Here is a 12054-nt window from a genome sequence, read left to right on the forward strand (position 1 = left end):
GCTAACTGCTGCTAACAGAGCTCACAGAGCTAGTTCTGCTGCTGAACAACTTTAAGACTAAACACAAAACCCTATTCAGCAGATTCTAACCTGCAATGAGTAAAATACGCCCCCCAAAATGGTAATGGAAGAGGAAGAGGAGCCGTAGCTTGTTCATCATCATACGGAGCGGACAGAATTTGTTCAGATTTGACAACGCGCTGCGGGTGACGTCACCGTTTCCGCAACATCGATTGTGACGCATAAATTGCGCGACACATATCGATAATGAATTTTGTTGCCAACGCTTTTAATCATCAAATTTTATCAATTTTATCGATTCGTTGTTGCAGCCCTAGTTGTGATATTTATCTATTAACAATCAATGTATTAAATCTGAGGTATTGGGAAGGGAAAAAAAACAAAACTTCCTCAATACTCACTTCAACAAATAGTCCATTCTGAGTGATTCACTTATTGAACAAATCATTCTTCAATGTCAGGAGACGCCCTTTCAGTGGTTTGTTGTCCTTAAGACACATTACAACTTTTTGGATAACTGTGAATGTAAGCTCAAGACTCTTTGGGTACTGTAGGTCTAGCACATAGATGTACCCAAAGAGCAGGAGAAATGAGTCAGCCAGATTTGTGGGACCACTCACAAGTATTTAATCCTCCACAACAATACAGATGCTCTCAGGGCTGAACAGGGCTGCATCAGTAGTGTCATCTGTGACGACTGTCAGAAGAGCCATGGACAGAAGAGTCTGGACCATCTGCTGACTACAAAACACAAATACAAGAATGAGTTCAGTCCCTCAAGGATACAAATCATGCTAATGATGTCTAGACATTACTGTAACTTAGCACTTTGGACTTAGACTGCAACTTAGCTACATGTTTAACCAATTGTCTTTACATATGCTTATATCTTATGTTAGTTTCACACTTATCTGTTAGCATACTCTTTGTTTAGTGGAATTTACACTTACCTTTTAATTTGTGTAATTTCTACATGTCCGTTTGCAGAATAACAAGTAAACCTCATAAACAGATCCTATTCCAGAAAGGAGGTTCAACAAATCCTGAACTCTGAGTTGACTTACTCTGTGAAGTGAAACTCTGGAGTTTTCAATTCCAGAACAGCTGGTCTGAGTTACAGGGTTCCTGCACAATTTATAAAGTGAATTTTAAGACTTTTTAAGACCTCAACAAATAAATTTTAAGACCCCTCACACGCCAAAGACATGCATTTATATTATGTAAAATGTGTCACATCCCTCAAAAAACTATTGCAGACTTGATTTTGGGCAATTTGGTGTTTTGACAAAGAAATTATTATTGTTTTTTTTCATCATTGCACATCTGTTCTGCAGTGTGTAGAGAGAGAAGTTGGACTATTTTCTTATGCCTAGTTCTAAAACAAAGTGAAACTACATATCCGCTGTAAACAGAGACAAACATTATTTTCATTGATCTCCTTTTATCAATCAGTACTTAAAAATACCCTCATCCAATTTAATACCTAAAGCTACATTTTCAGTAAATTTAAGACTTTTTAAGAACTTAAATTTTTCAAACCAAATCTAAGACTTTTTAAGGACCCGCGGGAACCCTGGAGATAGGTAAAGTGAATCTGAGTTGAGCTCATGCCTGACGACTAGTAAAAAGCCACCATCAATGGAGCTCCGATACTGTGATTCACCATGGCAACAGGGGAGAAAACAGGAAGCAAACATTTTCTGGAGGGACTTTCTATTGTAAATACTTTAATTACTCACAAAGGAAAATAATTAAAATTGTAAATCAAATTTTTTGAAAACAGTATTTATTAAGACTTCTTCAAATTGAAGCTGATAAAGTATCTTTTTAAAGGTACCTCTTTTTGATAGAATACATCTTGTCAAGACCTCTATTTCTGATGAGGTGACAATGTGTTCATGGCATAATCCCCTAACCTCGGGGCACAGTTAAGGCACTTTACACTATGGCAGTTGTCTTAAAGTTGTTTCTGAATCATGCAAAGTTAAATATTCACCTGAAGGTCAAAAATCCTCATGAGCTTGGTTAGCTCCTCCGCTATCTTGCCAGTCTTGGTGGCCTTGTCTCTGAACAAGGTGATGAGTTTAGGCGTGTATCTGTCCAGCTCCTTGTAGAATTGATTGCGCAGGTTAACATTGTTGATTCAGTGAAACTCTGCAAACACCTGTACATGGACACAATTACACAGAAATGTACAAAGATGAATTATGAACAGAATTGTGAATATATTTTTAGACGTTTTCAGTTGGCAGGTAGCAAAACCAAGGTAATTTTTATCAGGGATGAGTCAGAACCAAGGTCAAAATAGAAAGTTAAATGTCATTCTTTAATTTAAAACAGACTGTACAAGATTTTTTTTTCTTACCTGTGACTCCATAAGTAGGGCTGGCCATCTGTCCACGACGTCTCTCACCCGTGGAGCTACAAGAGCTCCAATGATTTCTTGGCGACAAAGGGCATAGGTTGTACTCATGAGATTGCCTATGACCAAGTGGTTTTTCTCAGCCTTTTCGACTTCCACGCCATTGGGCCAACTTCACCCTGCAATTGAAATATTTTCAATAAAAGTCTAAACCACGTCAGCCCTGTTTTGCACTTTTTGCTATTCAAAAATTTAATTTGTACAAGTTAAAATGTGTGTAAATTTTGAATGAGGGGGAAAAAGATTATGCCAACCAGTTGACAACGCATCAGTAATTTGAATTTGTCTGTTCTGATGCAAAACATCTAAACATTGTGAATAATTTAGGACAAAAATCTGTACTTTTTAAAAAAAATTCAAATTGGCACACTATTTTCAAAACTCACCTATTGGCACCTGTCTAATGGTGAAACGCTGACTCTCTGTAACTCTTTGTACCACGATATCTCAAAAATATTTTTTAAATAATACATAATGCTAAATAGTAAAAATGAAATATATTGTTTATACACTGGTATTTCAATTTTTACTAATTATAGTAAAAAAAAGTTAGTTATTAACAAGCAAAGCATCAAAATTGTGGGCTTTTATAATTGCCAATTCGGTTATTGAAGTGTTTTGTTTTTAACAAAGTATTAATAAAAAGACCAAGTGATCAAACTATTTTTTCTGTGGACCCCACAGTTGAAAACATGCAAAGAAATAGCAAAAGAATGACTGTGGAAACACATAAAATAAAACCAAATTTACTGAAACTATTTCAAAATACCTGAACTGTTTCCAGATGACCTCACAACCACACACTTGAACCTACGAAGAAATACAAACACAGGCCCGGTCAGAATCATGACACATAATGTTGTTCAGTATTGTTCGTTTCACGCTAGCACACACTTACACACAGCTCGACAACGTAAACTATCGACTGTGTAACGCGGTAACTTATTGAAATAAGTATACTCGCAGTACGCACGCCCAATGACTTATATGGATATATAAGCCATATAAGTCATTGCGCACGCCCATTACCGGCGAACAGCGGAAACAACCAGCAGAAACCGGAAAGCAGAGATAACGTTAAGCAATGGTTATGCCAGACTTCCAGCAAGATGGCGATGTGGGCACATGTACTATTCTGAGCTCCACTGGGGCAGCCCTCAACCAGCTACATAAACTGGCCCTTTTACACATCATTTCAAACGCAAGGTAGACCCGTGCATCCATGCTCTGAAATAAGGAGAAAAAATTAGAGTTTGATGAAAGATGTCGGCCGTTAATGAGAAAGATTTCCCTAGTCTGAAAAATGCTAACGCTGCTAAGCTAAACATGCATAACTATGCTGCTGCTGCTAGCGCTGAAACACCGATGGAGACGTCAAAAAATGCCTCCGGTACAAGACGGCAACTGAATCCAACTCCAACCAAACTCCCACCTGCTAAAAAACAAGCAACTGAGACTGAGGTCTCCTTAGCTGCCGTCTTAGCAGCCATTAAAAGTCTGGTTAGCAAGGTTGACGGCTTCGGAAAACAGCTGGAAGAAAACTGATTTGTTTGCCCGCATCACTCTCCAAGTGGAGCAGAACACACTCGGAGTTGCTGAATGTAAATCTACAATAGGAAACCTTGAACAGAAGTTTGATGCAATAAATAAAGAAAACGCAGCTCTAAAGGAAAAACTCCTGGAGGCTGAAAGATACAAGTGCCGTTGGAACCTGAGGCTGGCCGGCCTCAAAGAGACGGAAGGAGAAAACCTCAGAGAAAAGGCAGAACATCTTCTCTCAAGAATCTTACCACAATGGGCGGACGAGGCAGGAGATGTGATCGATACAATTCACCGATTGGGAAGAAAAGAAGAGGGACGGACCCGTCAGGTCATCCTGCAGTTCACTAGGAGGCGCCATCGAGACACAGTCTGGAAAGTGACGAAGGATTCAGCGGTATGCAAAGAACAAGGTCTGCGCTTTGCTCAAGATTTTATTAAGGAAGACCGGATGGCAAGAGAAGAACTGTGGTCTAAGATTACAAAAGCCAGGTCCCAGGGTAAGGTGGCCTTTTACAGAGGTCATATCGCAGTGATCGACGGCAAGGTGATCAAAGCTTCATCTCATTTCTGAGACTGTATATTATTCTCTGTTTACTGCATCCTTCTGTTACAGGGTTAAAAAAAAAATCTGCATTATTTTTTCCGTTTAATATTGAGTTATATCTCTAAGCTACTTGTCATAGAAAGATTCTCATATCTGCGCTCCAGAGTTTATTTCGGTCTTCGTTCAATTGAAAAAGGAGTAATTTTAAGTTAAGTTTGGTGAAGGCTGTGGATGTAGGGTTGATTTTTCCATGTTATAAAGTAAAAGGCATTCCTAGATTTTCCAGGGGCTTTCCTTTGGTTCATTCTATCTTAACAAAACTTTCTATATTAAGGTTTGTGTCTTTAAACTTATATTTTTTTTGTTTTTATTTTTATGTCTTTAAAAACTAATCTTACATTTTTGTCACTAAATGTAAGGGGCTTAAGAGAAAATGTCAAAAGGAAGGCAATGTTTATGTATTGTAGAAACAAGAATCCACACTGTATTCTTCTTCAAGAAACCCATTCAACGGACTCTGATGAGAAATTTTGGTCAAATCAGTGGGGTGATCAGATCACTTATTCGCATGGTACAACAAAATCAGCAGGTGTTGCTATATTATTGAATAACTTTCCAGGGAAAATAATATATACGAAACATGACAGTGACGGCCATTGGTCTCTTTCTGTATTACATATTGAGGACTCATTAATAATCCTGGGCAATATTTATGGCTACTGTAACATCTCCAAAAATAAAGAGCTTCTCACAACTATTGAAGTAAATGTCGAACAACTTAAACAGAGATTTTCTACTAAATATGTTTTATTAGGTGGGGACTGGAATATGGTGATGGATGAAGCTCTTGATAGATTCCCAAACAAATTTGCAAATGTTCACCCAAATCGGACTTTGTCTGATTTCTGTAACAACTTGGGACTTATTGACTTATGGAGAGACAAACATATTAACGAGAAACAATTCTCTTGGTTTAAATCAGATGCATCAAGCAGATCTAGAATAGATTTTTGGCTAGGAACAGATGATATTCTCAAACTTACATCAGACTGCAGTATGTCTCCAACTCCTCTGACGGATCACTGCAGCATTAATTTATTAATTACTCCTCTTCCTGAGCGTTTGAGACACAGAGGGTATTGGAAATTCAATGCAAACCTGTTAAAATATGAGCTGTATTGCAGGGAAATCAAAGAACTTGTGAATAAGATTCTGTTAGACGATTCAATAATAACCTACACCAAAAAATGGGAATACCTAAAATATAAGATACGAGCCTACTCTATCTCCTTTAGCAAAAACCTAAAAAGAAACCAAGACCTGGAAGAAATAAAGTTAGTAAAAGAGTTAAACCTATTATGTGTTAAACAGATATTAACCGATACAGACAAAAATAACCTCTTGACCCTACAAGCTAAATTAGACTCAATCTATGAAAGAAAGGCCCAGGGAGCTTTTGTCAGATCCAGAGCAAAATGGACTGAGGAAGGGGAAAAAAACAGCTCATACTTCTGCAGACTGGAAAAGAGGAGGCAAGTTAAAAATCACATTCAATCCCTTATTATTAACAACAATGAGTGTACAGACCAAATTCTAATTGCAAAAGAAATTAGCAACTTTTATCAAAACCTTTATTGCTCTTCTTTTTCAACCCAAGACTGTGACCTTCTGTTAGACCAAGTCAAAGACTTCGTCCCTCAAATCTCTGAGGATTTCAAGGAAGTCTGCGATAAAAATATTAGTATGGAAGAACTAGACGGCGCCATCATGTGCTTGAAACTCGATAAATCTCCTGGACCTGATGGCCTTACTGCCAACTTCTACAGACATTTCTGGGTTTATCTCAGAGAATTTATATTACAGGTTTTTAAAGAGATCTTATGTAACAATTCACTTCCACACAGTATGAAACAGGGAGTTATCACCCTTATACCAAAACCAGGAAGAGACAGCAAAGTTCTAGACAACTACCGTCCAATCACCCTTCTAAACTGTGATTACAAACTATTGACATATATTTACACAAACAGATTAAAAACTGGCCTTAAGGATGTTATTTCTGAAACACAGACAGGCTTTATGTCCAAAAGATCCATACACAATAACATCAGACTGGTGCAGGATTTACTTGAGTACAGTGACTTGGTTGAGGATAAAGGTTTCATCCTTTTCCTAGACTTCTACAAAGCCTTTGATATGTTGGAACATCAGTTTCTTTTCAAAGTTTTACAGATGTTCGGATTTGGGCCAAATTTCTGTAGAATAATAGAATGCTTTTATAATGGTACCACAAGTTCAGTTGCACTTCCACACGGTACATCTCCACGTTTCACCATTAATAGAGGAGTAAAACAAGGCTGCAATATTTCCCCCTTCCTCTTCATCTTGGCCGTGGAAGTGATGAGCATCTATATAAAAAACTCAAAGATTCCTAAATTGAAAGTTTTTAATCACCCAATTATAATTAGTCAACTTGCTGATGACACAACAATTTTTTTGAAAAATCTAGACCAAACCCCTAAAGTACTGGAGTTAATTAACACATTCTCCAAAGCATCAGGATTAACCCTAAACCTGCAGAAGTGTGAACTGATGGCGATTCATGACTCTGATCTGGAAGAAGCTTATAATATTCCCATTAAATCTTCAGTTAAATATCTTGGAATTCTAATAACTAAAGATGCTAAACTCAGTGAAACCGTTAACATAGAGAATAAGATACAGAATTGCAAATCTCAGTTAAATAGATGGCTCCAAAGAGACCTGACACTGTTTGGGAGAACCTACTTAACCAAAATGGAGTCTCTGTCCCGATGCATATACCCAGCTTATTCTATGGCCATACCTAACAAACACATTAAAGCTATAAATCAGCTGAACTTCAATTTCATCTGGAAAAATCGAGTCCACTACTTAAAGAAAGCAAATATGGTAAAAGACTTTAAAGATGGTGGTTTACAAGCTATTGACTTTGAATGTTTAAATGCTGTCTTAAAGGTAAACTGGTTGAAATCCTTTTTAATGAATGAAAATAGTATCTGGTATTGTCTCCCCAGGGGATTGTTTAAAAAAATTGGAGGCATAGATTTTGTTCTTAGATGTGACTTTGGTGCTGACAGACTTCCTATTAAGTTATCTGCCTTTCACAAGCAGGTGTTGTTGTGTTGGAAACTTATGTACGCGCACAATTTTACTCCTCACCAGACTCCCATCTGGAACAACAGATATGTGTTACACAGAAATAAGTCTTTATATTTGGATCACTGGATGGAAAAAGGTGTTTGGTCCATAAGACATTTTCTTAATGACAATGGAAATTGGATGTCTTACGAGGAATTTTGTTTATTGTATAATTTGGACTGCTCACGCTCTCAGTTTAACACAGTATTGAACTCTGTTCCTACTGCAGTCAAATATTTGGTTCAAAATATAAGCATCCAATCAGCTGACCTTCAATTACCCGCACTTCAACTGTATGGAGTTAACCTTTTGGACAAAAGTAATTCTAACAAAAGGTTGCGTCAGCATCTAACTAACTGTATATTCCCTGTACGTCCAAATAAGAACTCCATTTTAAATTTGTTTTCTGATTCAGAGGTTAATAAGTGGAGAACCGCTTACCTTAAATACCCTTTAAGTCCTAAAGCTAAAGAAGTTAATTTTAAAATTCTCAACAACATTTTTCCATCCAGGGAACTTTTACGACAAAGATTCAACTTTGACACTAACAGCTGTACCTTCTGTGATAATGACATTGAAACAACAGATCATCTTTTTTTCTTCTGTATGCATACTGGAACATTCTGGGGAAACTTTCAGGACTGGATCTCAACTAAACTTTTCCTAAGTCATCCCTTAAAAAGAGAGGATATAATATTTGGAACCACCCACAGAGACAAAAGAACCGACCTGATACTTAATAACTTGCTGATCCTCGCGAAATTCTTCATCCACTCCTGTAAATGGGGAAACAGAAAACCTAACTTTTCAGCCTTTAAAAACCTTTTAATGGATAACCACTTCAGAACGTTAAAACTGATGAAAAACAAACATGGAATACAGCTCTTGGACGCCTATAATGAAGTGAATTTATTTGAAAACTAGTGCCCCTTTGTTTTTGGTTTTTTTTGTTTGTTTTTTCCGTTTGTTTTTGTCATTCTGCTTTTGTTTGATGTCTGTCTAATTTCATTTATTTATATTTTATTTAACTTTTGTTTTTTTCTTTTATCATCAATGTTATCTTGTAATTTTATGTGTGCCTTAAGCCTATAAGATGTATCTTCTTCATGTATGTACATGCCACGTGACTTTGTACAGTGTTCAAATGTTTAATTAAAAAAAACAAAAAAAACAAAACAATGGTTATGTTTCAAACTCACGGACTGTCAATGTCCCGGGCAAACATGCATTATGGGAAATGTAGTTCATCCAGGAAACCCGCTAATTACGTTACACCGTTGTAAGTTGAATTATTTGTCATTCAACGACTTCTGAAGTTACAATAACAAACATTCACGGTGCACGTTGTACAAATGTATTCCCAGCTCCAAATTTAAGACTATTTGTAGAAATTCAGTTTAAAAAAACAAACAAAAAATGTTATCTTACTTACCAAATCAGGACTGATGATAAGACGGCGCTATAAGATGAGGGCAATAAGACAAAAAATATTAAAAAGATTAAGATTGTGACATACTGGTCTTAATAGCTCACTAGTTAGAATACATAAACACAATACAGGAAATTGTCAACATTGTGAAAGAAGGGAGACAATGGAGCATGGTATTTTAGAGTGTAGAAGGTATGAGAAAGAAAGGAGATTAATGTTGGAGGAATTTAGGAAAAATAAAGAAATATTTATTTTAGTAGATATATTGAAAAGGAACTCAGACTGCAAAAGTATTCAGATTTTAATTAGATTTTTTAAGGGAAACAAAATGGAGAATATAATATTAGATATTTTGAGCCACACTTCATACCAGTAGGTGGCGGTAATGCAACCTTAGTGTTTTTTGCGAACCGCCATAAAACTACGAAGAAGAAGAAGACGAAGAAGAAGAAGAAGAAGAAGAAGAAGAAGAAGAAGAAGAAGACGACGACGAAGAAGAAACGAGAACTCGCTTTACAAAAAGAGGAAGAATTTAAAACTTACCTTTCGTCACTTGTGGGAGTAACAAACCTGATAAGTGAGTAGTACTTTCGAAATCCCAAAGTTTTGTGGTTTCTTTGCTCATTGTTAGATTGACTGTTCACAGTAAGTACGATATTTTGTTTTTAAATTATTCTCATTACTACCTGCTTTTTTACGCAGTTTAGTTTATGTTAGGTCACGTGTCTGTTTAGTGTAGTTTTAGGCTTGTGATAAGAAACGACGAATAGTTCGTAGTGTTTTTATTTCTGTAACAAAATCCATTAAACTGGCCTGTACAATCTGTGCTGCAATTACCTAACTTAAAATACTACTAACTAAAAGAAAGAAAGAACGAAAGAAAGAAAGGTGTAATAAAGCTAAACATTGAGGTCTGAGCTGAAGATGAATCAGACTCGAGTGTAAGACCTTTGATTAGTGAAGTGAAGTGAAATTTATTTATATAGCACTTTTCAGCAACAAGGTGATTCAAAGTGCTTTACAAGACAGAAACAACAATCAGGTACAGAATCAAATACAGCAGGTACAATCAAACATCATAGAAACATCATAATCAAATATAGATCAATCATGTTTAATCTAAATGAAATATAGGATAATCTAAATGAAATCACGAAACTAAACATATCAAAAACATGAGCTAAAACAGTCAAAATAGTAGCTAAAATAAACTAAATAAAATCATAATGAAGATAAGCTGAACTAAACAACAATTAGGCTAAGACAGTCAAAATATGAGCTAAGATAAACTAAACTAAATGTACAGGAAGGCTAAATAAGCTAACATAAACTGAAACATGACAGTGCTAAGCTAAGGGTACAGTAGTGCTGGGCGATATGGAAAAAAATCATATATCACGATATGGACTATTTTATTTCACGTTAACGATATATATCATGATATACCACAATTAAGTACATTTTCAGTTTTTCTCTGAAAAATATTAAAAACTTTTTTCAAACTTTATTTCAAAGTTTACCTGAACTTTCACAAATGACAACTATTGCATTTTAGTGCAGCAATATGTCTCAAGTGATAACAGATGAGGCTGAGGTAAAGCTACAGTAGCCTTCACATTTTTTTCAAAGTATACAGATATTTAAACTGAATTGTCTAATAAACTCAATTTTTAACATTTTTTTAAAGTGCACTGCCTTTTTAAGTTTCTGAGCAGAAAAAGGTGCATTTTTGCACAAAACTTAGTGATAAAAAATAAAGAATTTTTCAAGTTTCTGAAATCTGTAACCTTGTAGTGCAAAGTCTGCAAACCATACTAGCAATATAAAGGATCAAAAGTAAAACATTTGAACATAACTCTGTTTAAGGCATGAACCATAAAAAAGTGCAAACATAAAAGGCTATTTTGTAGAAGTAGAAATATTGTTTCTGTTAAATTTATAGGTTGAGTGCAAGGAACACAAGTTGGTCAACTGTATCTGGCTTAAGACATGACCTCTTGCATGTAATGATGTTCCCATTCGCACTGAAGGCCCGTTCAGATGAAGAACTAGTAGCAGGAATGCACAAGTACTTCTTGGAGAGTCTGGCCACCAATGGGAAGTTCAACTCGTGCTGTTTCCACCATTCCACAGGGTTGGTCTCTGAGTCAGGCCCAGGTGCCTGAAGATACATGGAGAGCTCCAGTTCAATGGAGGCTCTGCTTGGCTGAGCATGGGTGGTGCCTTGGCCTGCTGCTAGTGCCTTTTTGAAGTGGCTACCTAAACTCTTCTTTGCTTTCTTTGTTGGATAAGGAAGCCCTGGATCATCTTCAGCAGCTGGTGGTGAAATTGAGGTGGCTGCTGTTTCTGCACTTTCAGGTGCTGGCGCCACCATGTTCACCAGCTCTGCTGCAGCTCTCATCTTTATGAACTCCACCCTCTCTTCATTCATGTAGGCTGTATTAAATCGTAGGTCAACAAGTGTCACCATGTCTAGAAAGTTGTCCGTGGCATCGTTATCATACTTTTCATTGAGGTACTTGAGGATACCCTTTTTGATTGCTTTTGTGAGCTCTGTGTCCCCATCCTTCTGGCTGAGGATTTCATTGTTGAAGAGGTGCAGTACCGATTTCAGAAAAGATACAGTGATGTACTTCTCCCCTGACAAAGCATCGATAAACTCGAACAATGGACCCAGTTCCTTGTTCATGGACTCCAGCATCATCATGTCTTGCCAGCTTGGCACCAGATTTCTTACCTAAGTCAGATAGCAAAGGAAATAGGTTACTTTCATAAGGAGGTGAATCTAGGCTGCAAACATAATCAGAATCCACAATGAAAAGAATCAGTGTGTAATGTCCAGTGTCCATGTCTCACCTTCTTGTCTGCAAGGAGGACTTGTGACAGAGCTTTCTCCTGCTCTCTCAATCATCTGCT

The 12054-nt window shown here is 36.7% G+C and overlaps 1 protein-coding gene and 1 long non-coding RNA gene across 3 annotated transcripts in view; one reads left to right on the top strand and one right to left on the bottom strand.

Moving 5' to 3' along the window:
• The window catches only part of LOC108251186 (gamma-aminobutyric acid receptor subunit gamma-3-like), a 197343-nt gene that overhangs the window by 85656 nt on the left and 99633 nt on the right, over positions 1-12054 (bottom strand). The gene's annotated exons all lie outside the window — the stretch shown is intronic.
• LOC108228534 overlaps positions 9570-12054 on the top strand; it is an 18377-nt gene continuing 15892 nt past the window's right edge. The window contains exon 1 of the long non-coding RNA XR_005232748.1: positions 9570-9715. This is a non-coding gene — a long non-coding RNA (uncharacterized LOC108228534). The remainder of the gene's footprint in view (positions 9716-12054) is intronic.

The sequence above is a fragment of the Kryptolebias marmoratus genome, linkage group LG23 (genome assembly GCF_001649575.2).
Source record: "Kryptolebias marmoratus isolate JLee-2015 linkage group LG23, ASM164957v2, whole genome shotgun sequence".
NCBI classification, from domain to species: Eukaryota; Metazoa; Chordata; class Actinopteri; order Cyprinodontiformes; family Rivulidae; genus Kryptolebias; species Kryptolebias marmoratus.